This window comes from Aquarana catesbeiana, linkage group LG03 (genome assembly GCF_042186555.1).
Source record: "Aquarana catesbeiana isolate 2022-GZ linkage group LG03, ASM4218655v1, whole genome shotgun sequence".
Lineage (NCBI taxonomy): Eukaryota > Metazoa > Chordata > Amphibia > Anura > Ranidae > Aquarana > Aquarana catesbeiana.
The window spans coordinates 41,756,828-41,780,734 of NC_133326.1; the positions used below are offsets into that span (position 1 = coordinate 41,756,828).

Consider the following 23,907-nt stretch of genomic DNA (forward strand, 5'->3'; position numbering starts at 1 on the left):
CTTATATTGCAGCCATCACCGACAATCACGCTAGGTCTTATTTTCAGGGAAACAGGGTAGTCCCATTTTAGTCTTTTGACTAAAATGCCATTTTTAGTTTTAGTCGTATTTTAGTCATTTCAGTTGTTTTAGTTTTAGTCGTATTTTAGTCGACTAAAATAATATTCATTTAGTCGTCTAAAATGTTTAGTCGACGAAATTAACACTGCCCCCATCTCATGAGGAAGTTCCAGGCCAGGGGTCTTTAAACTATGGACCTTCAGTTGTTCAGAAACTACAATTCCCATCATGCCTAGTCATGTCTGTGAGTTTTACAATGCCTCATGGGATGCGTAGTTCTGCAACAGCTGGAGGGCCGTAGTTTGAGGATCCCTGTTCTAGGCCAATGACTTCATTCAATGAACCTGAACAGTGTTGAAATTCAAGCTCAGGTTTAACTCAAATTCAACCTGAATTTCCGGAGTTTGAATTCTATCAAATTTTTGATGGTACTTTTTTCCATCCATATCAATTTCAAATTGAAGCAACAATCATGTGGACGTGATGTTCAGGGGACGATACGCGGCGGTGTCATTCCTTTGTTTTTTAATCAATGTGGATGTTGTGATGTATATGCAAATGACCAGGATATATTATATTTCCTGTGAAAACCCCTGATGAAGGAGACAGCATTCATCTCTGAAACGCGTTGGGTTCAGGAAGCTATATCTTCTCTTTGCATTTTTTGTATATATATATACATCCACGTTTATGTACAATATTCTATATGTGTTTTTCAATAAATACTTGATATTTTTCTAATATTGTCTGTTCATGTGATAGTGCCGGTAAAGTCCCACCCTTAGGGGGTTCCTCTTTGTTCAGTTTTAGTAAATCAACCCCCTAGTGTTTTTTTTTTTTTTTACAATTAGCTATGCTTAAAGATGGCAGTAGAACTCCAGTATACAGTGGAACCTCAGATTACGAGCATAATCCGTTCCAGGAGAATGCTCGTAATCCAAAGTACTCGCATATCAAAGCGAGTTTCCCCATTGAAGTCAATGGAAACGAAAATAATTTGTTCTGCATTGACTTCAATGGCATGCAATACCGCATGTGGCCAGAGGTGGGGGGGCACCCGAAAGCCTCGGAAACGTCCGGAAAGGCCCGAGGACACCTCGTCTGACCTCGGCAAACCTCGGAAAGACCTCGGAAAGGGATGTTTACATTCCTTGTAATAGGAATAAAAGTGACACCATTTTTTTTTAAATAATATATTATAAAATATTGTAAAATAAATAATAAAAATAAAAAAAAAAATTTGTAAACCCCCCGTCCCGATGAGCTTGCGCGCAGAAGCGAACGCATACGCGAGTAGCGCCCGCATATGAAAACAGCGGTCAAACCACACATGTGAGGTATCGCAGCGACCGGTAGAGCGAGAGCAATAATTCTAGCCCTAGACCTCCTCTGTACTGCAAAACATGCAACCTGTAGAATTTTTAAAATGTCGCCTATGGAGATTTTTGAGGGTAAAAGTTTGACGCCATTCCACGAGGGCGCAATTTTCAAGCGTGACATGTTGGGTATCAATTTACTTGGCGTAACATTATATTATATTTCACAATATAAAAAAAAAATTGGGCTAACTTTACTGTTGTCTTATTTTTTTATTCAAAAAAGTGAATTTTTTCCAAAAAAAGTGCGCTTTTAAGACCGCTGCGCAAATACGGTGCAAAAAAAAGTATTGCAACGACCGCCATTTTATTCTCTAGGGTGTTAGAAGAAAAAACATATATAATGTTTGGGGGTTCTAAGTCATTTTCTAGCAAAAAAACCTGTTTTCAACATGTAAACACCTAAAATCCAAAACGAGGATGGTCCTTAAGTGGTTAACAAGGGTAATTCCAGGGAAATTTAATAGCCAAAAAATAAGACATTTTATTGAAGAAAATATTTTTTTTTATTTACATGGCATTTGTAACAGAAAAATTACTCAAAAAAAGTAACGCTATATACATATTTTTAGACATGGCCCTTCTAAATTGAAAAACACTGGTAAATCCTGTTAATTAATGGCAGGTTTTTCGGACAGTTATTGATAAATCCTGCACACAGCCCAGATGTCTAGGTTATCGTGCATTTATGTGTAGTGATATTGTGGTTTGCTGTACATGCTGCGATAAAGCTGGGTCACACTGTACACACGCTGAGCTGGGGAGAGTAACAGTAGCCTGTCGGCTGATCTCCAGCTGCTTGATTGGCTGAGGGAAGATCTGTTCCTATTTTATTGATTCAGCCGCACAAAACTGCTGCTGTGCCTGAGCAGCCCAAAGACTGATAAAACATTTTTTTTTTTCAGTTTATGATAACGTGGACTGCCTACTCAAATAACAACTATTGAATAAATATATGATATTACTTAGAACTGAGAAATAACATACCATGGTTTATTAATTATACATGGCCAAAATACCTTATTTACATGATTTCTGTTTTGTTTTTTTTTAAATAGCACTGACATTCTCTGGTGCCTTGCGGGATACTTTTTGAACAATTTTCGCTGCAGTGAACATTACAATCTAGTATTTCGATTTGAAGTCATACAGGCACACTATAATGCTGCATTCAACCAACTGGTTTGTATTTGTACAAAGTAACCTCGCCAAGTAACCTTGATTCTGTTGCTTATAGCTACCAGAATCTTCTACTTTAGCTTATTAGTTAAAATTCTAAATAGAAAGAAAAATATCACCGCTCTAGGAAGGTCAATCAGGAACAGACATCTCCTCCATGCTGGAAGCAACAGGTGCTGGCAATGCTTATAATGAAGTAGAGAGAAAAAGTCCTGGACAGCCGCACTCAAAATAATGAATTACCTTTATTGAATGATGATCATAAAAGATACATGCCACAGCAGATAATAGCAGGAAATCTGACGCGTTTCATAGTCAGTGCTTAATCATAGCTATGATTAGGCACTGACTACAGTGTGAAACGCGTCAGTTGCTATTTTCTGCTGTGGCATGTATCTTTTATTCATTCAATAAAGGTAATTCATTATTTTGAGTGCGGCTGTCCAGGACTTTTTCTCTCTACTTCATTAAAATTCTAAATACTAACTACAATATTTAAAGTGATTGTAAGGGTTCTTTTTTCTTTTTTTTTTAAATAACAAACATGTCATACTTACCTCCACTGTGCAGCTCATTTTGCACAGAGTGGCCACAAAGCTCGTCTTCTGGGGTCCCCCGGCGGCTCTCACGGCTCCTCCCCACATCAGATAACCCCCTAGGAGAAGCGATCTCCCGAGTCCAGCATTCGGACTCCAGCCGCTGAATGTATGACTCGGCTCCGCATGTAAGATTAAAGTCCAAATAATCACTGCAACAATGTAATCACTTCACATTAAAAGTTTAGTAGAGTCCAACAAAGAGAAAGTGCTTGATTATGTCCTAGATATAACCATTTCACCATCACCTCCACAAGTGTAGAGTTGGGGAGTAAAAATTCCATTGATGATTACTGTTAACCAATAATTAACAGCCGCCTTGCAAGTGTAAGTATAGAAGTGGTATGACAGAATGGGTTAACAGATTGCAAAGTGGGGAGTCTATATAACGGTACATCGTGAGCTGTAGCCACACCCTCAGATGATCTCGCAGGTGACGAAACACATCAGGATGGAGCTATATGGCGACCAACAGTGATGTGAACACGCCATTTGGGGATACCACTAACATTGGAAAGCCGTGCTGTAGTCGGTAGGAGACTATCGCTTATGTCATATGCCTGTTTGAATTTGCAATCTTGTAAGTGTATGTCCTATAAGGGGGAATTTTATCTAATAAATCAGTTTGAAACGGGATTACGCTATGGAGTTTCCTTTCTCTCCATGTGAATGAGCTCATTAGTGGGTGACCCCTCCTCCTGGCTACAACAGTGTCTGTGAATAATTATTCAGAGAGAGGATTGAAACCAAGATCTGGTGTTCTATGCCTGTTATCCAGGACAGTCTGGTAAGAGTCTGATCTATAGAAGGATTTTTAACCCCCCAACTCTACACGTGTGGAGGTGATGGTGAAATGGTAATATCTAGGACATAATCAAGCACTTTCTCTTTGTTGGACTCTTCTAAACTTTTAATGTGCAGTGATTACATTGTTGCAGCGATTATTTGGACTTTAATATTACATGCACCTTTATGATAGCACACCCATAATAGCGGGAATGTGTTTGTTTATGTAGTGCTGCTTTGATGAATGTTTTTGTCTTTTTTAAATTGAGTTTGCTTGCCATCGGCAGGCATATGTGGTAGCAGCTTCAGCCTTAAATAGAATATCTTTGTTTTTTGTACACCTATTATGGTAGTTTCACCTATCCCATAAGCACTTGAATTTGTAGGAGGAGGTCTGTTTGTCTACAAGTCGTTATAAACTAACTACAACATATAATATATTACTAAAAGTATTGAGACACCTGCCTTTACACGCACATGAACTTTAATGGCATCCCAGTCTTGGTCCGTAGGGTTCAATATTGAGTTGGCCCTCCCTTTGCAACTATAACAGCTTCAACTCTTCTGGGAAGGCTGTCCACAAGGTTTAGGAGTGTGTCTATGGGAATGTTTGATCATTCTTCCAGAAGCAAATTTGTGAGGTCAGACACTGATGTTGGACCAGAAGGCCTGCCTTGCAGTCTCTGCACTAATTCACCCCAAAGGTGTTCTATCGGGTTAAGGTGCAGGCCAGTCAAGTTCCTCCACCCCAACCTCACTCATTTATGTCTTTATGGACCTTGTTTTGTGCACTGGTCCAAATAATTTGGTGGAGAGGGGGGGTTATGCTGAGGGGTTGTTTTTCAGTGGCTGGGCGTGGTCCCTTAGTTCCAGTGAAGAGAACTCTTAAGGCGTCTGCATACCAAGACATTTTGGACAATTTCATGCTCCCACATTCATGGGAACAGTTTGGGAATGGCCCCTTCCTGTTCCAACTTGACTGCACACCGGTGCACAAAGCAAGGTCCATAAAGACATGGGTGAGAGAGTTTGGGTGGAGGAAGTTGACTGGCCTGCACCTCAATCCGAGATCCGTTAGAACACTTTTGGGATGAATTAGAGCGGAGACTGCAAGCCAGGCCTTCTCGCCCAACATCAGTGTCTGACCTCAAGAATGGTCAAACATTCCCATAGACACACTCCTAAACCTTGTGGGCAGCCTTCCGAGAAAAGTTGAAGCTGTTATAGCTGCAAAGGGTGGGCCAACTCAGTATTGAACCCTATGGACTAAGACTGGGATGCCATTAAAGTTCATATGTGTGTAAATGCAGGTGTCCCAATATTGTTTATAATATAGTCTACATATCCATCCACAGCTGCATCTGAGCCACATCACCAACCTCGATTACAGATATCAGTCAAATTGAAGACCTCTTTCTCTATCTCCTTTGTCACCTCCTCCCATGCTCACCTCCAGGACTTTTCCAGACCCCCCCCCCCTCTGGAACTCCCTACCACAATGCCCGGTTATCTCCTTCTTTGTCTGTCTTTAGGTGATCCCTGAAAAACAGGGAAAAACAAAGCCTATCCCACCTCCACCTAGAAACTGTACATCTCTACCCCCTACAGCTATTACCTTTTGTACCACATCCCCCACCTCTATTTTAAATTGTAAGCTGCAAGAGAATAATCCTGCTAATCCTTCTGTATTTAACTGCACTGTCATTGTAGTGTCTCCCTTTCTATATAAATCCTGTATAATATTAATAACAATTAGTTGAGAGAATGACAGCAAGTCATAAACCTTGTCCAAAATCTCAGCTCCCTGTGACTGACTATTCAATATACAAAAACTGATTCGGCAGTCTTATATAAAGTGAGGCATGCAGCAGTTTGAGAACATCTTAACATCAAAGGATACAATTGTTCTTGTTGCCTGTTATGCCTTATTTCCTTAACATCTGCAGGACCATTTATTGGTACAGTTGGGCTGAGCTATTGGGGTCGTGTAGGTTTAAATGCGCAAGCGGGGCTCTATACATGGCTTTTAACCCTATGAATCAACAAAAGCTTTATATCTTTAAGATCCTGTTGAGCGCTGACTATTTTGGATGTTTGACAACTGGAACATAGTAAATACCCCAGTCAAGATCTTGCAAGCCCACAAAGACTTTTGTTCTAGTATGATCTTACATATACTGCAGTGATAAAAATATATATGTGCCGGGGCTCCTAAAAACTCATGACAATTACAAGTTCAGTACCTAAACCAGATAACACAGATTGAGGAGAGAAGAAATTTTCAATGAAAATGTCCATGAAGTGTATGAACCCTACAGAATCAAAAACCCTGAACTTTTATACAATTTAAAAGAGAATAAGAATGTTACTGTGTCAGCAGTTACACAACTGCATAGGAAAGAGTGGCCTGCTCACAAAAAGCAAGTCCCCACTAAATTCAAAGTGATCTGGCCAGCCGCGGCCTGTCCATACCGGGTGCAGGAGAGCCGCCCCCCTAATCCATGCACCCGGCCCCCAACTTACATGTAGGGCACCGGACACATGGATTCTAATGGGTTTTTTCTTTTTTTTTAAAAAAACATGTGATTAGAGGCTATAATTGGTTTAAAAAAAAGGGTGAACCCACCCAGTTGTGTAACAATAGCAAATTAATATTTGCTATTGTCTTTCTGATTCTCCTCCTGGCCAATCTCGGGTCTCAGGAAGCGCTTGCTCTGCACCCCGAACACAAACAGTTGTGTGACAATAGCGAATTAATATTTGCTATTGTCTTTCTGATTTTCCTCCCAGAAAAATCCCAGGTCTCAGGAAGCGGGTCCTGAGACCTGATTGGCCGAGAGGAGAAGCAATCCTATAGGCCAGCGAGGAGGAGAAGGAGACGCAGGGGAAGCCACGCCGGGGCGAAGCCGAGGAAAGAGAAGACACAGGGTGAAGCCGCTGCCCAGGGGAAACCCATGACCTAGATGGGATAAATGCGAGGACCGATCAGGGGGTGTGCGTGTGGTAGACCCGACCTCTGGGGGACAGATTGCCGCCCCCCCTTCCCAAGAATATACCACTAGCCACCACTGGATCTGGCCACTTTCGATTGACAATGACCTCAAATCAGGAAGCAAGACTCTAATATGAAAAGGTCATATATAGCTTAAATGCTAAGGAAACCCAACATATTTTATTAAGGCATTCAAAACTGAAACAACACCAATAATCAAATAGTATGGCCTGCCATATCAACACATATTAAACAAATGGAGGAAAACTGTAAAGTCTGTCAGGAAAACAGACCTTTCAGCTCAAAAGACTATTTTGTCAAGTCACCTGCCTACCTAAACTACTTTGAGACAGATAAGCATAGATGTCATTGATTTCAGAGGATGTATAAACTTAATGGTTGTGGACTTCCTTTTGTCCTTGTTGATTGTGAACTCATTGTGCAAACCTTGTTTAATTCTGTAATAAATTTGTTCTACACTAGAATTCCAAGAGAGATACTTCAAATGTGTTTTTTTCCATGCAAAGGGATACATTTACTTTAGTCTTGGATGCCTTCAATCCTGTCAGAAACCATGAAATTAGGCCGAGACAGAAGTACAGTTAAATCACACTTGTTTGATAAAAAAAGTAAAAAGAACAAACGTAGTCAAAACATAGCCAAAGTTCAGTAACCGGAACGGATAGTCAGCCAAGCCAGAAGTCAGGGATCAATGTAGTGGAACAGCAAGCAGGATATGGAGCCAGAAGGGATGTCAGCAAAGCAAGTCTTGAACAGGATCGCAGGAGTTTCTGCAGTTTCTGCAATGTTGACCAAGGCGAAGGCAGAGATCCACTGGGGTGAACAGCTTAAGTAGGCAGGACTGACGAGCAGGATATCATCAACAGCTGAGTAACTGTGGAGAGATAGGAGTTGGCAATTACCCGACAGCTGAGCAGCCAACTCTGAGAAGGAAGGGCTGAGCCCAGCCCTGACAAATCCATTGGACAAGCTGATAGGATGACCAATGGATTGGCCAAAGATGGCCAAAGGCATTCAGCTCAAATGTTGACCAGTGTTTACTTCTGATCTAATTATGGAATATGCTTACCTCAGGTAAAACCTTATACCTGCCCAGCTACTGATGGAGCGCATGGAGAGTAGAATTCTAACCTAAAAAAAAAACATATTTTTTACCCAAAAATTTGGCAACATTAAAAAAAACTGCTGAATTTTCGGAAAAAAAAACAATACACACACAGCAGTGTTGCAAAAGATCTACTGATTTTCTATCCAAGTGTAATAAGGTAAAGAATGGCTCTTACTGCTTTTAATCCATCCACGGTCGTACAATATCATCATTCTAGGACAAGCGCATTTCCCAGCTGAGACATTACGCGGGTGCTTCCTTTGCTGAAGGGGAGATACAAGACTTGTATCTGGTCTGAATCCACATAAATCTCTTGGAGTGTGACTTTTCAGTGCCTGTACTAGTCTTCCAGATTTAACAGAGAATTGATTTACAGCAGTATTTGCAAGCAAAATGCTGTTTTTTATTGTATTTTTTTATTTTATCTGTACCTGATTGGTTATTCTTTACAAAGTTAAGCATCACCGCATTCATGAAGCTCTGGGGAGAAATTAGTGCAACTGCATTTGCAGAGTACACAGTCTATTTGCCTTTTTGAAATCAACCCCTTCGACTTTGCCTTGACTTAATTCGAAACTGAGAATTGTGATTTGTACATTTTTCTTCTGGGTTAAAAAGGGAGATGTACTATACATGGTGTAACTATGACAAGGCTGTAGGTAGCACTAGGTTACATGGTCTGAAATTGTACAAATGTTATGTGCTGCTGGAGTTTGTTCAAGGTGTTCGCCATTTTCTGTGGCTTTATTCATTTATGTCCTATACAAAGCTTTCATTAACCACTTGCCAACCGCCGCACGCCGATATACGTTGGCACAATGGCAGCGGTGGGCAAATGGGCGTACCTGTACGTCCCTTTAAGTAGCGGGGATAACAGGTGCACGTGCGCGCCCGCCACATACAGCTTGACCGTGCCCGTGGGACCGGCGGACTTGATGTCCGCTGGTCTCCCAGTGATCGTGTCACGGAGCCTCAGAAGGGGGAAGTGCAGTAAACAAGGCATTTCCCCGTTCTGGCTTGTGTCATGACAGAGATCACTGCTCTCTGTCATCCAGAGCAGTGATCGCTGTCATGTGAGGTGTAGCCCAACCCCTCCCCCTACAGTTAGAATCACTCCCTAGGACACAGTTAACCCCTTCATCGCCCCCTAGTGGTTAACCCCTTCCCTGCCAGTGTCATTTACACAGTAATCAGTGCATTTTTATAGCACTGATCGCTGTATAAATGGTCCCAAAATAATGTCAAAAGTGTCTTTTTTTGTTTGTAGCGCAAAAAATAAAAACCGCAGAGGTGATCAAATACCACCAAAAGAAAGCTCTACTTGTGGGAAAAAAAGGATGTCAATTTTGTTTGGGTACAACCTCGCACGATCGTGCAATTGTCAGTTAAAGCAATGCAGTGCCGAATCGCAAAAAGTGCTCTGGTCAGGAAAGGGGTAAAATCTTCAACGGCATTGTATCATAGTGTTGGACCAATAGGAATGTCTTGGAGGCGGGAGGGAGTAAGTGAGCCCCAACACTATCAGAAAGAGTGGAGTACTTAAAGTGATTGTAAAATCTCGTTTTTTTCCTATAAAAATAATAAACATTTTATACTTACCTGCTCTGTGTAGTGGATTTGCAGAGAGCAGCCGGATCCTTCTCTTCTTGGGTGCCTCTTCTGTGCTCCTGGCCCCTCCCTCCTGTTGCGCGCCCCCACAACAAGCAGCTTGCTATGGGGGCACCATAGTCAAGTCACAGCTCTGTGTGACCATTCAGACATAAAGCCGTGGCCCGACCCCACCCCCTCTGTCTCCTGATTGGCTAGCCAACTTTGATTGACAGCAGCGGGAGCCAGTGGTGTGATTGCTGTGTCTCAGCCATTTAGAAGAGAGAGTCTCGGATGGCCGAGACACTTGTGGACATCGCTGGATAGAGATGGGCTCGGGTAAGTATTAGGGGGAGCTGAGGGGGGCTGCTGCACACAGAAGGCTTTCTATCTTAATGCATAGAATGCATTAAGATAAAAACTCTTCTGCCTTTACAACTCCTTTAACCAAAAATAAAGTTCCTATTGCAGGCCATGCCTAAAGTTATAATTGTATCCTAGTGTAGGTAACAGAGAAAATCAACGAGCCAATCACACAAGCATGAAATTATATTTCTGGGTGCTTTCTGTATACCAGCTGTATACAGAATGCCTCCAGGTTGCCATATTGCATTGAATTTTTGGACAGTTTTGGAAAATTACTGTGGCTTCAGAATGAAATGGAAAGGTGATTTTTAGCCCTGGTTCACATTGATGCTACTTTGAAATCGCACTACTTCACTTGAAGTAACGCGATTTCAAAGTAGCAAGGTCAGCGCGATTTCAGGTGCTACTTGATAGACATCTGTGTGGCTTCATGCGCAGATGTCTATTGAAGTCGCACCTGAAATCGGAAAAAGTAGTACAGAAACTACTTTTGCAAATCAGTGCAGATCACCGCAAAAACGGTGTCGCACTGATTGGAACAGTGCCATTGCCTCCAATAGGCTGCGACTTGTCATGTGATTTGATCTCTCAAATCGCATGACAAATTGCTCCAATGTGAACCTAGGCTAAATAACATTCATTTACAAAATGGCTTGCGTGGAAATCAACACTTTGAGTGCCTAATCTAGACTTTTTTTTTTAACAAAAGTGGAATTCCCCTTTAATGTGAACTTTAATGGAAAGGGAATTTTCCCCAGAGCTTAGTCAAGAGTGTGAAATTTCATTTTGCAAAAACATGTGCAAGAAAAAAAAATAGTTTCCACGTGACTGGATGATGGAAGTCAGTAAAGCTTCATCTCATTCACTAAGCTCTGGGGAAACTTCCCTTGCAATGTGCAACTTCCCTTTAAAAGTGAAAAGTCTATTTGCCTTTAGAAAATCAACACTTTGCCTAATCTAGACTTTTTTTTTTTTAACAAAAGTGGAATTCCCCTTTAATGTGAACCTTCCCCGAAGAACAGTATAGTCTGCCATAGCTGACTTCCTTCCTAAACACTCAGCCCAGGTTCACATTGAGCTGCAGGAATGAGTTCAGCTGAACTCGCACGATTTCACTCCCACATCTCAGTCCCGATTTCGGCCGCGATTTCAGAGACATCTGTGCAGGTTTCTGCACAGATGTCAATGTAAGTTGCAAAAAGTAGTACAGAAACTGCTTTTTGAAATCGGCGCAGTGCCGCAGATGTGGCGTCGCACCGATTAGGACGGTGCCATTGACAGCAATTGCCGCCAATCTGACATGCGATTTGACATGTCAAATCACATGTCAATACGCTCCAGTGTGAACCAGGGCTAAAGGGCGTATTTATAAAGCAGTGAATCTGCAGGTGAATCCTCCTGATCCATGTGTTTTGACAGTGATTGAGTCACCACCAGTAAATGTTTGCTGAAAGTCTCATTATCCTTTATAAGTTTCCTATACACGCAACAGACAATTCCACACTATTCCTATTACATTTCATCCCTGGTTTAATTTTAAGAAATGCTCACTAGTTTTCAAAATCGGATGGGTGTAAGAGGTAAACTGTCAATTATATTGATCTGTTTTCTGAACTGTGTGGAGTCGGATCATGCACAAATTGTGGTTATCTCAGTAGGGAGTGTATTCATCAAACATTTACAAAGGCCAATGTATAGAATGTACTCTTTGATGCCCGTGACGATGCCATAAATGCAATATTTGTAAAGAAAAGATCATTAGGTTGATATGCATGAACTAACCAGCTTAAAGTGGTAGTAAACTCTTTTTGTTAACTTGTACCTACAGGTAAGCCTATAATAAAACTTACCTGTAGGTACAGTGAATATCCCCTAAACTTGCACTGTATAGGAGATATTCACACTGCATACAGTCGGTGATGTCATCGGCACATGAAGGGATGGCATACCAATGCCATCCCTTCAGAGCTTCGTGCTGTGGTCCATGACTCCCACGCCCAATCAGACAGCCGGATCACGTGAACCCGGAAGGAACACTAGGTGAAGATGGAAGCCCTGTCAGCAAAGACAGCGCCCCTGGAGGGCTTCGTTCTAAAGTAAGGCTACTTTCACACTGAGGCGTGCGGGCGCTGTCGGTAAAGCGGTGCTATATTTAGTGCCACTTTACCGTCGTTTTAGCGGCGCTATTCGGCCGCTAGCGGGGCGGTTTCAACCCCCGCTAGCGGCCAAAAAAAGGGTTAAAACTGCCCACTGCAGCGGCTTTTTGCCGGCAGGTTTACAGCGCTGCCCCATTGTTTTCAATTGGTAGGGGCACTTTAGGAGCGGTAAATACACCGCTCCTACAGCTCTCCAAAGATGCGGCCTGCAGGACTTTTTGACTGCCCTGCAAGTGCACCGCTCCAGTGTGAAAGCCCTCGGGGCTTTCACATTGGAGTGCATTGAGCGGCTCTTTCAGGGCGCTTTGCAGGCGCTATTTTTAGCACTTTAGCGCCTGCAAAGCGCCTCAGTGTGAAAGCAGCCTAAGTATTTCATAATGTGCTAGTATGCGATGCATACTAGCACATTATGCCATTGCCTTGCAGGGTTTTTTTTTTTTTTTAAAAAGGTATGGTTTAGTACCGCTTTAATGTAAAATAATAAGAGTAATGATATATTTAAATAATCAAAGGGAAATTTGCATGCCATGATGCCCAATAATTAACATTATTTAATTGTAATTCCTATTCCTACTATTCCTTCAGTATTGAACTGTATTGTAATTGTACTTTCCCATTATATATTGTAAAGCACTGCATAAACTGTTGGCACTATATAAATCCTGTATAATAATAATAATAATAACAATAATAATAAAGCAATGTCAGAAAATGGATTCTACAAGATCTGCAAAGCCTTTAAGGGGGTTACCACTCTAAACGGAAAGGGGATCCCTATTTAACTCTGATCCATATGCAAAGCAACATGGAACCTGTTACTACATATAGTGATGAGATTAACTAAGGGTTATTTATTAACCCTTGCCGACCAGCGCACGACGATATACGTCGGCACAATGGCACAGCTGGGCAAATGGGCGTACAGGTACGTCGCCTTTAAATCGCGGCACTGTGGGCGTGAGTGCACCCGCTGTGTACTCCGTGACCTTGCCCGCGGGCCCCTCAGACTCGATGTCCACCAGTGTCCCGCGATCGTGTCGCGGATCGGCAGAACGGGGAGATTCCTATGTAAACAAGGCATTTCCCTGTTCTGCCTAGCAACATGACAGAGATCACTGCTCCCTGTCATCATTTATAACGCAAAAAATAAAAACCACAGAGGTGATCAAATACCACCAAAAGAAAGCTCTATTTGTGGGAAAAAAAGGACGTCAAATTTTGTTTGGGTGCAATGTCGCACGACCGCGCAATTGTCAGTTAAAGCGACGCAGTGCCGTATTGCAAAAAGTGCTCTGGTCAGGAAGGGGGTAAATCCTTCTGGGGTTGAAGTGGTTAATGTAAACCTTTTCTAAAAAAAATCAGAGCTTCTATCACTTACCTCCTCTTGAATTGGAAAGTTGTCTGGCTGTGATGATAACCCTTCAATAATATGCGGTTGATTTACTGATAGGCAAATAGGGTGCTCACTTTGCAAAAAGAATTTGAACTTGGAAAGGAAATTTTCCCCAGAGCTTAGTGAATGGTATGAAATTTTATTTTGCAAAAACATGTGCAAGGAAAAAAAAAATAGTTTCCACATGATTGGATGATGGAAGTCAGTAAAGCTTCATCTCACTCACTAAGCTCTGGGGAAATTTCCCTTGCAAGGTACAACTTCCCTTTAAAAGTGAAAAGTCTATTTGCCTTTAGAAAATCAACACTTTTGAGTACCTAATCTAGAAGTATGTAGACAGGATCTTCTGACTTTACTCTGACATTTCTGATATAGACTTTTGTACTGGGTCAAATACAGGTATAGTCATAAAACTTCTCTTTTATTTTGCAGTATTGGCAACCTGCTTGAAACCCTTGGGGCCAGTCTGGAACTGCGGGATACAGCATATACGAAGGCAGTCCTACAAACAGAGCATCTTCTTGTCACCCTCCGGTAAGTACAATGTGCCAGCAGTCTTCTTGACTATGTGTGTTGTCAGACAATAAATTGTGTGAATATTCAATCATGTCAATAATACAACTGTGTGTAGATAATCAGTACATTGTTCATGACATGACTGGATAAGTGAATAGTCACCAAGTTTATATTGTAAATATTCATCTTTTCACTAAAGCTGAAAGTTATTTTTGTATAATTTTATTTGTTATTTATTATATTTTTATATAATGTATTATTATTATTATTATTATATGTAACCAAAGACAGGAATTGTGCGCATGCATCTTTGACTTTTTCATAAAATCTAAATGTTAAAAATAGCAAAAGGGGATATTTTTTTTTTTTTTGTCATACATTATACAGCCTTTGACAAATTTGGTGGAATACAGCTTATTGATCGGCTCCTCAGTGACGCAGCGGGGGCACGCGCGCGCCCCCATTCCCCTTAAAGTGCCCGCCGTACAGCTACGGGGATTCGTGCAGGGGAGCCATTTTGCCGCCGTCAATTGACGGCGTGTGGTCTGCAAGCGGTTAATTACAATTTATGGAGGTCCCATCAGTAATATTTTTTTCAGCATGTTTGTGCTATAAGACATTACAGCCTCTCGTACATCAGTATCTTCAGCCTACCCTTCATATCATAGCCCTCTTCACATCACAGTCCTCTCATTATATTAATCTGTGCCAGATCTCTCCATTTCACACTCCCAAACACACACACACACAGAGAGCAATGTAGATCCAAGTCAAAACATGGACACAGGATGATACACCGCTTGTCTTTTATTCCCTGGTTTAGTATCTTAAATACAATATATTATCAGGATATGACCGAGCGATGTTTATAACATTATACCAATAGACACCAATAGACAAATGTCCACCCATCGCTTGACAAACCCACCTTCATAAAGTTGTTTATCACCTTTAGTAACACCTACTAGTAAGTAATACACATCTTTTAAACGTATATATATATAGGAAGACTATTGTACAATCAAAAAGTTAATTAACTCTAGACACACTTATCAGTATTTATGATTTTATTCTGTAAACATATTCTGTGTGTATTGCCTAACTTTCAATTATCTTTCTCACGCTCAGTATCATAACATAGAAAATTCCTCTGCGTTGTCACATATTAAGACTTCAATGGAAGCCTCCCCTGCACAGTCCTACCTCTGGCAGGGCAGAGGTACTTATCAGCATGGGGTGTCCTCTCGCGGGTCTCCCTCTCAGGCTGCCACTGTCATCCTTACAGCAGAGAAGGGGACAGGAGGTGCTGCAGGTCTGGATGGAGGGTGGGACCTGCCCAACCTATTAAAAAGACTCCTGCTTTCTATCCAGCTCTGCAGCACCTCTTGGCTCCTTGCTGTAAGAATGACAGCGGTGACTGGGCAGGAGCCCCGAGAGAGGACACCCAGCTGCTAAGTGGCATGGCTGCAGTCTGGACAGGACTTGGTCCACAGTCCACCATTTAGTGATCCCTGTCATAGAGTAAAGCAAAGTGTGAAAAGAGTTAAATTTCTGCACATTCTACAATGATATGTTCCAAAAATGGCCTGAAACAATTTGTTGATACCTCTAGAAAAGATTATAAATTATTGGATCATAATGATAGCTCAAACTGTTTTCTGTAATAGTATCATGCATGTCTTCAGTGTTGTAATTAGTCAGCCTATTGTAAAAAAGTGTTTAACCCTGATGTTTGATATAAGCATCTGTACCATACTGAGCATGGACTAACTGACTAATGAAATCAGAAATAAAATTATGAACCTGGATGTAAAGGCTTGACCATTTACAAGCAGCTTCATGTGACTGCAATTGTAAATATTATTAAGAATTTGCATATATGAGTGTAGTCAACCCCCCTAATGTGGTTGCAAGAGGAAAAATTACCCTAGATTGAACAGAAGGATAGTGTGAATGTTAGGCAAACAGCCCAAGAAAAATCTTCCAAGGACATACAAGCTGAATTTCAAGGTATATCAACACCATCCATTGTTTTTCTATTGATCCATAAAGGAATTATTCCCCAAAGAACTTGATTGTTGAATGAAGCACCCAATAAATCTACTTGAATTTGCTAAAATGCGTATTGAGAAGCCACAATAATTCTTGGAGAATGTACTTTGAACAGATAAGACAAACCAGTACATTTTTGGGAAAGTCACATCAGCTCTATGATGGCGGACAAAACAATCAAGCTTTCAAGGAAACCACATCTACTATAAAACATGAATGAGGTTCTGTATGCTTTGGGGCTGTTTTGCTGTGTCTGGCATTAGTGCTTTGCATTTGTGCAAGGCACAATGAAATTTCAAGAATTCTGGAAGAAAACATACTGTCCAATATTAAAAAACTTTGTCTGACTTGCAGGTCATGGGTTCTTTAACAGGATAATGACATGACTCCCAACACCCAGCTAAAAGCACACAAGAATGGCTAAGAAGAAAACATTGGGCTATAGTAAAGTGATCTTCTATGAGCCCTGAACTAGATCCTGACAAAAATCTACAAAAGAATAAAATTCTATATTTATTAAATGTGTAAAAAAAAACAATCATGGATGCCAATTAATTTTGGCAGTGTTGAAATATTACTAAGAAAAATGTGTGTAATTTTTTTAGTGGAGGGGTACCCACAAATTTGTCCATATCTATAACATATACAAATAGCACAGTGAAACATTATCAGAGTAATCCATAATAGTGATCTTTCCTCCTGTTGACACACAACTTAATTCCAGTGGCTTGAGTTGGGGAGTCAAAAAATGGTATGTTGGCTGAGTTTGGCCAGTCTAGCTTGGTGAGTGCTCATCATAGGTTGAATAGCTGATGTGTGTACTTGTTGAATGGGTCAGTGGTGTGCTGGGTCTGGGTTGTATCTGAGAATAGGCAGATGACTGGAGAGGGAGATGGTGATGGGCTGGAGGATGCTGGTTTCCCAAAACCAGAAAAGGTGATGTTGGCCGCAAAGGAGGATAAGGCTGAAATTATTAAGGTTGCTGATTGTAGGAGTAAACATATTGTTGTCAGGGTGAGGCAACAGATTGAGTAGGAAAAGTTGGATTCTAAAGTCTGGAAGGGGCATCTGATGAGCAAGATGCTGTAAAGAGCTGCAGTATATAAAGCTGCAGGGCTACACCTTATTCTTCAGCTACTGTCTCTAACAGTGGAACCATAAAGATAGAAAAATGGTACCAGAAAAACTGTTCAGACTCTGATCCATAAAAGTGGTAAAAGCCCCTAGTACCTGGTCCTCTTCTGCACAACAATGTTGACACTGGGTTGAGGAATGCATGGAAGCCAGTGGTTTTGTTCTTTATGATGGCTGTGATGAAATTTGAACTGCACTTGAATCATGCACTTCTTATTGCATCTCCTGGCACGTTGCTGTTGAGTTTGTGGTATCAGACACTGCAGGGCTTGAACATTGATGGCTACTTTCACTTCCTGCCTCAGCTTCCTTCTTGTCAACATGTGCTGGGTCGTAAACATTGCCGTGGGTTCTGTAAAATAAACATGTCTCAAAAACAAATCATTACAAACAGGATCAACTTATGAGTGCAACTCCAAATAGAGAAAGTTTAACTAGTGAAAGTAGTGGTTTGGCACCTTCCTGCTGGCTCTGGAACCACTCCTCTGCTCTATTTTCTACAAACTCAACTCTCTTTGGTAATTATTTCTTACATTATGCCAGCATGTTTTGAGAGTTTGCACTAAAGTTAAAAAGTGTAGAATATATTCAGATTTCAGATTTCTAGGTACTAAACTATTATATGCATATTCTTGTAGTTTGAATTCTGCTTGGTAAAATCCCCAATCTACTACATTGTCCAATCAACATGCAGAGCCTTGTAGAAAAAAACAAGAAAAATGGCCACACCAGTTCCTACACAAGCACAATGGAGAGAGATTGTTGACCATTTCTGGCAATGCACTAGCTTAGGAGCTAGTGATGTAAAACATATCTGGATGGTGATGTCCCAGTGTAGTGGAATAAAATACCTCTTTACCTTCCATGATAGACGATTCATACAAATTTGCATTTATCGATGTTGGAGGCTATGGAAGCAGCAGTAATTTCACCATCTTCAACCATTCAAACTTGGCCAGCAGTTGAGGAAGAACAAACTAAATAATCCTGCTGACAGACCCTGATCTGTTACAACAGAAGTGGCATACCCCTTCACGTTTGTGGGCAACATGGCCTTTGCTCTAGGGGAACATTTATTGCAGCTATATGTTCAAAGAGGACTGAGCCACCGCAAACCTGTATTCAATTACAGACTTTGACAGTCCACAAGAATAGTAGAATGCACATTTGGCATTCTGGCTAACAAATGGGAGGTTGTATACATCCATGACCCCTGAGAGCACCATCAACCTTTTGGAAGCTGCTCACATTCTTCACGATTTGTTCATGAAAAAAGATGGGTACAGTTTTGTACATGCCTTCCACCACAACTTAGAACAAGCTTGGTGGACACCTGTTAGAGGACCAATGGGTGTACCAACTCTCTGAAAATAAAGTGGCCTTTGTTCCCTGGCAGAAAATTTTGCTTAACTCTACCAATGTATTCTGTTCAGCTTGTCATTGTCTACGCCAGAATATATATCATTTGTAGTTTCTGTGCCCAAATAAAACATAAACATTTTGTTTTAGCTTATATTGTTTCACCTTTTCTGCCTTGGTAATCACCAGTTGTAGTTTGTGAGTGTTGTTTCTCTATTTAGCACATACGAGTGCTTACATGCAGGAGTATCTTGGACAAAGAAGGGTTTTGCAGGTCATAACCTGAAATAGAATTGTATTGAGTTTTATTAGCTTATGGTTACAGACAGACAGGTCACTCAGAAACACATCTGAATAGGGTATATGGGAACACTTTTATCTTTCACTAATGTGGCCTAGAATACTTCAGCAAAAATTGTATATACACTTTTCTACCACTATACCCAATGAAAAAGTATAGTGGCGGCCTAACTACTGGAATCGTGCAAAAGTTTGGTGCCCATTATATGCAAAAATTGAGAAAGCATTTCACATACAGTACCTGTGGCAATTGGATGGGACTGCCCAATCAAATCAGGGTACACCCTTGTGGTAATTTCCCTCCAAATAACAGTTTTTGGTGGTTGTCTCTGTGGGCCTCATTGTACAGCTCATCTTGACTTTGGACCAAGCTTATGAATGCATCTACAATGAGTGAACAAGAGTGGGTCTTTTTAGCAAGGCCACGCACTCTCTATCTCTCTTTCTGCATCTATCATTAAACTGGCACTCTTGCCCTGTCCACACTGTCCCTCTTTGCACACAGCATTAAAAATGGCTTACCCACAGGTCACTGTAGGAGTCATATTTATGGTAGTTATTTTTTTATAACTTTAAAGCACATTGATATGGCACATTGATGTGCAATGCAACGCATTGTGATGTGTTAAAATAAAATAATAACCAACTTTGCATGTTGGTGTGAGTATGCCCCTATACAAAGCAATGCTTTTTGCCTTGGTGTGAACCAGTCCTTATAGGCTTTTTGAATGAGGCAGTGCAAGGATCTACTAGTATGCAGTAATAATTTACAGAATCTACAAATTAGAAAAAGTGACACATAGGGGTTGATTTACTAAAGGCAAAAAAGACTGTGTACTTTGCAAAGTGACGTTGCTCCAGAGCTTAGTAAATTAGATAAAGCTTCACTTTGCAAAGCGTACCCAATCACACGCAAGGAAAATTAAAAAAACTGTGTATGTGGTTGCACATTATTGGATGATGGATGTCAGCAGAGCTTCCCCTCCTTTACGAAGCTCTGGAGCAAGTACACAGTCTTTTTGCCTTTAGTAAATCAACCTCATAAAGTGATTTAATAACCAATCCATTAAAAAATTCAGATTTCCTTAAGGCCTCGCACACACTGGGTGTAAAAAAAACATAGCTTTTAGGGGATTTGATTATTTTTTTCTCCCTCCAAATGCCCCTCAATGCTAGCCTATGTGTTCATGCACACATAGGTGTTTACAGGTACTTAGAGGCAGGAGTGTTTAGAAGCAGAAAAAAAAAAACACTTGCGCATTCAGGAGAGTAGCATTTCGACAGAAAAAATGGCTGATGTGCCTAAACTCTAAAGCCCCGTACACACGGGCAGAATGTCCAGAGATATCGGCCGGTTCAATAAACGGTTCTATCTGGCTTCTGTCGGACGAGCATGCTGGAAAACCAGCAGCCAACGGACTCCCGATTAGCGCTCTCAACCAATGGCAGAGAGCACTGGGTGGGGAGTGTCAGAACACAACAGCTCAGTGGTGGAGATCGTTGTATTAACTTCGGATGGTTAGCACAGCGGCTCCGACCAGAACTGTCAGTTTTTTCCATTCAACCCGTTGAAAAAAAAAAACCTTGTAGTGTGTACCAGGCTTAGGTGTGTTTAGCACTTCAGCATTCATTAATCTAAATGGCTAGAATAAATGATTTTTCTGGTTAAATTAAATGAATGAACACCCAAAGGCTTGATGCACCTAAATATGACTAAATGCATTTTCAAACGCAGCTTTAGGTGCTTTTTTTGCGCTGCTATACTCCTACCTGGTGAAAAGGTATTCAGAGGAGCTGGGAAAACACCCAGTATGTATGAAACCTTATACTGTGCAGTTACTAGCTGCTGATAATTCATTGTTACTGCTATAGGCTTAGTATCTTAACTTGCAGAACAAATTCTATTGTGTCTGTAACATTTTGGTAACATTTTTTCTCTATACCTACAGGAATAATATTTTAACTGCCATGCTTGTGGATATGATATTTTACCCTGCATTTTCAACTATTATAGTTTATAACAGTTGCTGCCATATAGGTGCAATCTGGTTCTATTGATACAGGATGTTATCCCACACAGAACGCTGATCTAAAGAAAGGCTCATTGGATATATGGGCCTTATCATTTGACATTGTTCCTTCTGATGAAGACAGATAGCTGTGCTAAATGGGCAGTAAGCAAGCTGGGTTAAACATGACCATATGTCTGTGTTTGTTCAGTAAAGACTGGAGACCTTTCAGCAATAATCACTCCATAACATCAAGCTTTAGCTGACTTAACCTGTCAGAAATCCCCACATATGCCTGAACGGTGTATATAGTTCATGTTTGATTTTATGGCTATTTAAAGAACCATAATATTGCACTTACACTAGCCTTTGACAAAAGTGTAAAAGGTGTAGTTAAGTGAGGCCACTTATTGGCTAAACTAACATATACAAAATGCAAGCCTTAAAAAACTCTTATGCCGCGTACACACGGTCGGACTTTTCGTCTACAAAAGTCCGACAGCCTGTCCGACAGACTTCCGGCGGACTTTCGGCGGACTTGCAGCAGACTTTCTAACGAACGGACTTGCCTACACACGACCACACAAAAGTCCGACGGATTCGTACGTGATGACGTACACCGGACTAAAATAAGGAAGTTCATAGCCAGTAGCCAATAGCTGCCCTAGCATGGGTTTTTGTCCGTCGGACTAGCACACAGACGAGCGGATTTCGGGGTCCGTCGTAGTTACGACGTAAAGATTTGAAGCATGTTTCAAATCTAAAGTCCGTCGGATTTGAGGCTGAAAAAGTCTGCTGAAAGTCCGGAGAAGCCCACACAAGATCGGATTACCAGCCAGCTTTAGTCCGTCGGCGTCCGTTGGACTTTTGTAGACGAAAAGTCCGACCGTGTGTACGCGGCATTAGGCCTTTGTCAGGCATAATACATGATACCATGCATGATTAAGAAGCATAGATTAGGGCTACCAGCAAACATCTCATGTCTGTTATTTTGTTTATTGAAATTATAGGTACTGTGGGCTACGATGATAGAGACTGAGGGGCGTCTTCTTAACAAAGAACGGTTTCTTTTTCATTGAAGAAAAAATGTAGATCAAGTGTGAACTACAACTTCTTATAGACAGGTTTAACTTGTGAATCACCTTAGTTACATAGTAGGTGAGGTTGAAAAAAGACACAAGTCCATCAAGTCCAACCTATGTGTGTGATTAAATGTCAGTATTACATTGTATATCCCTGTATGTTGTGGTCGTTCTGGTGCTTATCTAATAGTTTTTTTTAATTATAGACACTCCCCTCATAAAAGTCCTCTAAAAGCAAAACCTTACACTTATAATCAACATTAACGTTGAATTCCAGTCTAGATCTGTCTAAGCATAAATCAAATCCCACCACCCTCCCCTCCCATTCTCACTTCTATTTCTGTAGAAGGAAGACGCATATACTTACCTATTCTCAGGGCGCTCTGGTCTGGTCATGTAATCAGCTCTCCGTGGCCAGCTTCATGGGAGAGGAGGGACAGCCAACAGATACCCCATAGTAAGCCTATGGGTGACATCACCACCAAGGCATTCCATCCATTGTTGCCGTTTCTCCTCTCCCCTTAAGCCAGCCACTGGGGAGATCACATGACCGGAGCACCTTAGTGCCTAAGTATAGGTATCTCCCTTTTGCAAGGTACTTAGAATAGGAGTTAAAAAAGGGAGGGGGGTGGGGTTGGAGCAGGTTTAAGCTTAATAAGATGTAGACGGATATTCCAATTTAACTATTTTTAATCCTTATGCTGCTAGCATAATTTAATAGATAGAACGGTATATTATACTTGTTTTAAACTTTTTTTTTTTACATTTCTTAAAGCGGAGTTCCACCCACTTTTGAAAGGTGGTCCTAAACTTCTTAAACTAAAGATCACCCCTCCACCCCTCATTTTTTGGATATTTTTAATTTTTTTTCCTTTAGTACCTTTTTTGAAGTGCTAAGTGTACTTCCGTTACAGCCGGGCCACGGCCCAGGACCTCATGTCCTCTTGTGCGGCGAGCCCCCCCCCCCCCCCCCCCCGATGTCTTCTGGGACCTGTGTGTGTCCCAGAAGACAAGCTGGCCATTCACAAAGCGCCGCGCGGCTCATGCATGCTTAGTAGGAAACCGCCAATGCCGGTTTCCTTTAGTTACAATGGCGGTGCCGGCACCCGATCCGATGGACGGATCAGCATCGGGGGGCCGACATCCTGCAGATGGTCTTACTGCATATCTTAAAACTTTCAAAGAGGTTTTAATCACGGTAGTACCCTGTAGACTACCAACTGTTTGGCGATTAGCAGAATTGCAGAAAGACTCGCATGAGGTCATAATGGCCACCTCAGTAGCTGTATGAGTATTATTTATCCCGAGAAGGGATAGTTATTTGAATTAAAGAGAAATCCCTTGTCCACCCTTCTATAGAGCCTCTACATTTAGTGCCAAAATCTCCAAAGGTTGTTGCCCACCTACTGTTTGATTTCAGTTTTTTTCCATCAAATCTGTTTCCAGGCTCACATTCAGTTACATTATCCTACAAATAGATTGCTTCAGATATATACAAATTACACATTTTAATAGCAGCTTATCAAGTTTTTCACCTGCAGATTGTGTAAAGAAGCCCCCAATAGTTATGCTTTTCATTCTATATTGGCAATCTAATACTGTTCTTTCGAACTCGAGTATTTAAATCTGTTCTTCACTTTATTCAAAAGAAAGATTATTGAGATTATACTTCACCTTGTATGAGGGTGCCCTTACATGGAATAAAGATCCAAAGTCTTCACGCCCACGGAGCTGTGCTGCCTTTGACAGCTGTCAGAACACCTCTGTTCATCTTTATGGTGACTTGAGGTTACTGTAGGGCACTTCACAGGTCATTTCATGTCCGCATATCAATG

General features: G+C 41.2%; 1 long non-coding RNA gene across 2 annotated transcripts in view; it reads left to right on the plus strand.

The window, feature by feature from the left end:
* Positions 1-23,907, plus strand: part of LOC141131308 (uncharacterized) — a 280,037-nt gene that overhangs the window by 144,956 nt on the left and 111,174 nt on the right. For both annotated transcript variants that reach the window (XR_012242735.1, XR_012242734.1), the window contains exon 3: positions 14,053-14,154. This is a non-coding gene — a long non-coding RNA (uncharacterized lncRNA). The remainder of the gene's footprint in view (positions 1-14,052; positions 14,155-23,907) is intronic.